The 2,693-nt window shown below is 37.8% G+C and overlaps 1 protein-coding gene across 1 annotated transcript in view; it reads right to left on the bottom strand.

Moving 5' to 3' along the window:
• The window catches only part of CTNNA3 (catenin alpha 3), a gene marked incomplete at its 3' end in the record, with an annotated part of 1,944,816 nt that overhangs the window by 1,125,708 nt on the left and 816,415 nt on the right, over nucleotides 1–2,693 (bottom strand). The gene's annotated exons all lie outside the window — the stretch shown is intronic.

The raw sequence follows: 2,693 nt of genomic DNA, 5'->3' as shown, positions 1-2,693 counted from the left end.
CTCTTGATTGTGTTATTGTCTTTTTAGCATTCTTTCTAATTATTACCCATGGTTGATGGGTCTGACTCAATGGCACATAACAATAACAACAATGATAACATTGATGGTGCTAAGGAGCTCTGCCAATGTTGTGGTTAAGGCATTGGGCTGCTTACTGAAAGGTCAGTGGTCTGAACCCATCAGCCACTCCATGTGAGTAGGATGAGACTGCCTGCTTCCGTACAGATTTACAGCCTTGGAAACCCTATGGGGGTTGCTATGAGTCAGAGTCAACTCAATGGCAGTGGGTTGGTTTGTTTGTTTTTTAATTGATAGGGGTGATGAAGAAAGAATGTGAGAGACTGTAGTTTCAATTCTTTTTTTTTTTTTTAATTTCAATCCCTTTATCCCCAAATCTCTTAACCCTATTCCCCAGGCCAAATGTCCCTATCTAGTACACGCAGCTAAAAATAAAGCCCTTTAAGTCACAGACTATATTATGGATTGTATTTACTGTCTCCTCTCCATCCCTCATTCCCCTCCACTTCTCTGACTCTGAACACTTGGCTCTAAACAAGAACTCTGTCACTCTAATATGATTTCTTCTTCAGCTACTTCTCCTGGTGGCTTCAAGGATTCTAATTTGTCCTGTGATCTTTTATGACCATATATTGCTTACCTCTGAGTCAAGGATATTTTTATACCTTCCAGACTCTTATCTTTGTTTTGGGGGAATTATTATCAGACTCTGACAATTAGTAAGGCATTACAAGGAAAGTGCATGCACATGTACACACACACACACACACACATGGGAATAAGATTACATGTAACATTTACAAATGTTACATTGTAGAAATGTTGTAATTATAGCAACTAATATGTTCTTTCATGATTATATGTAGATAAATATGTCTCCTCTCATATTAGTTAGAATTGTCTTTGGGCAAAATAACAGAAACACTAAATAATAAGTTAAAATAAAAAGGGGTTACTATTTGTCATACATAAAACCTGGAGATAGTGGCAATAGTTGTTGGATTGCCAACTTAATAATGTGAGGCAAATATCTCTCCAATTATTTTTAGCTTTTCACATCATAGTCCCAAGATGGCTACTTGCCTCTAGGCATTAGATCTGTGCTCAGGGCAAGAAGAGGAAGAGGAGCACTAGCCACAACCTTCCTCTTGACATAGGAAAATAGAAGCATTCCTACTACACCCATCCTCACTATTACCTCCAACAAATTCCTCACACCTCAGTACCAAAAACCAAATGCACTGCTGTGGAGTCCGATCCAACTCATAGCAACCTGTCCTTGGGTTTCCAAGGTGGTATCACTATGGAAGTTGATTGCCCAGCCTTCTTTCCGAGGAGTGGCTGACAGGTTTGAACCACAAGCCACCTGGTAAGCAGTCAAATGTCTTAGGCACTAAGCTACCAGAGCTCCCTCACACCTCACTAGCTGCTAGGAATTTTTTGACTTTATAGAATGGGAAGACAAGAGAGAAGAACATTAGGAACAGCTGTTGATTCTGCTAATAGAGTTTACCACACTCCAAATGCTAAGAACTCCTCAAGAGAAAGAATTAGAATTTACTCATCTCTGTATCCCCACACTTCACAGAGTTTGACACATCTGTAGATACTGAATACATATTATTGAATTACCCCTTCTTTATGGCTACCATTATTTATTGCTTTCTGAATCTGTAATTGATATAGCATTTTCAAAAAACATTTACCAGGATCCTGGACTAGTATACTAAGGAGTTTACAATACAAACCTATAAAATCACATATTCTTAAATTGAAATTAAGACTCTGTTCAGCAAAGATGTCAATGTAGCATTTAATGTGATAAAAATTATATTAAAATAATAAAATTCATGGGATCAATAACATAGGTTTGGGGTGGCGAAGAGAATGTGAAATTAGGTTCCTATTTTGATTGTGAAATGCCTTTCTGCTTCATCTTTCCTGTGTGATCTCTTACTCCTTACAATGCAGAGCTAAACTATTTTGATTTTAATTATAAATTATTCAGCATGCTAAATAAAGTTGAATATACTATTGTTAATAATAAGAGGTAATTAAGCAACAGAGTTCAGTCAGAATGCCAGAAAATGCTTTAAGGCAGTGGGCCACATTGGGCTTTCTTTTCAATAGTATGGAAAGTTTTCATTCTGTTTGATAATACATATATGTTGGTTCTAACATGAAATAGATTTCTTTTTCCTTAAATGTTTATTTGTTTATTTATTTTAAGAGCTTGGTTTACATTCAATGTTATGTGTACATTTAATTTAATTCCCCATTTACCATGTCCAGCCCTAACTCAGTCTCCTCCCCTCCCTAGACTGTAACCCTCCTCCTGTGTGCCTCATATTAATGCACTCCTGTTTGTCCTGCATTTCCTCGATTTGAATTTTGGTCATCTGGTGCCCTGAGGTCTATTGCTCTAAGGGATGTATTACCATAGAGTATGTGGGTGAGTCATCCTGGGTTGAATGGTCTGTGTGTACATCTTGTTAACTATTGGGCTGAGAGCCAGCCCATGAGGGTGAGTTTTATTCCAGGCACAGAATGTATTCCAGGGCCATAGTATTGGGGGTCTCACCAGATTTCATCTGACCAGTAATTCTGGTCATTATTGAGTTTTTGCATTTTGTTCCATGTTTTCCCTCCCACTCTATCCAGGATCTCCAGATTTG

This window comes from Orycteropus afer, unplaced genomic scaffold (assembly GCF_000298275.1).
Source record: "Orycteropus afer afer isolate SDZICR_OR568_19922 unplaced genomic scaffold, OryAfe1.0 scaffold00070, whole genome shotgun sequence".
NCBI classification, from domain to species: Eukaryota; Metazoa; Chordata; class Mammalia; order Tubulidentata; family Orycteropodidae; genus Orycteropus; species Orycteropus afer.
Note: the sequence above shows the minus strand (reverse complement) of the source record. Positions and strands in the feature narration are given on the sequence as shown.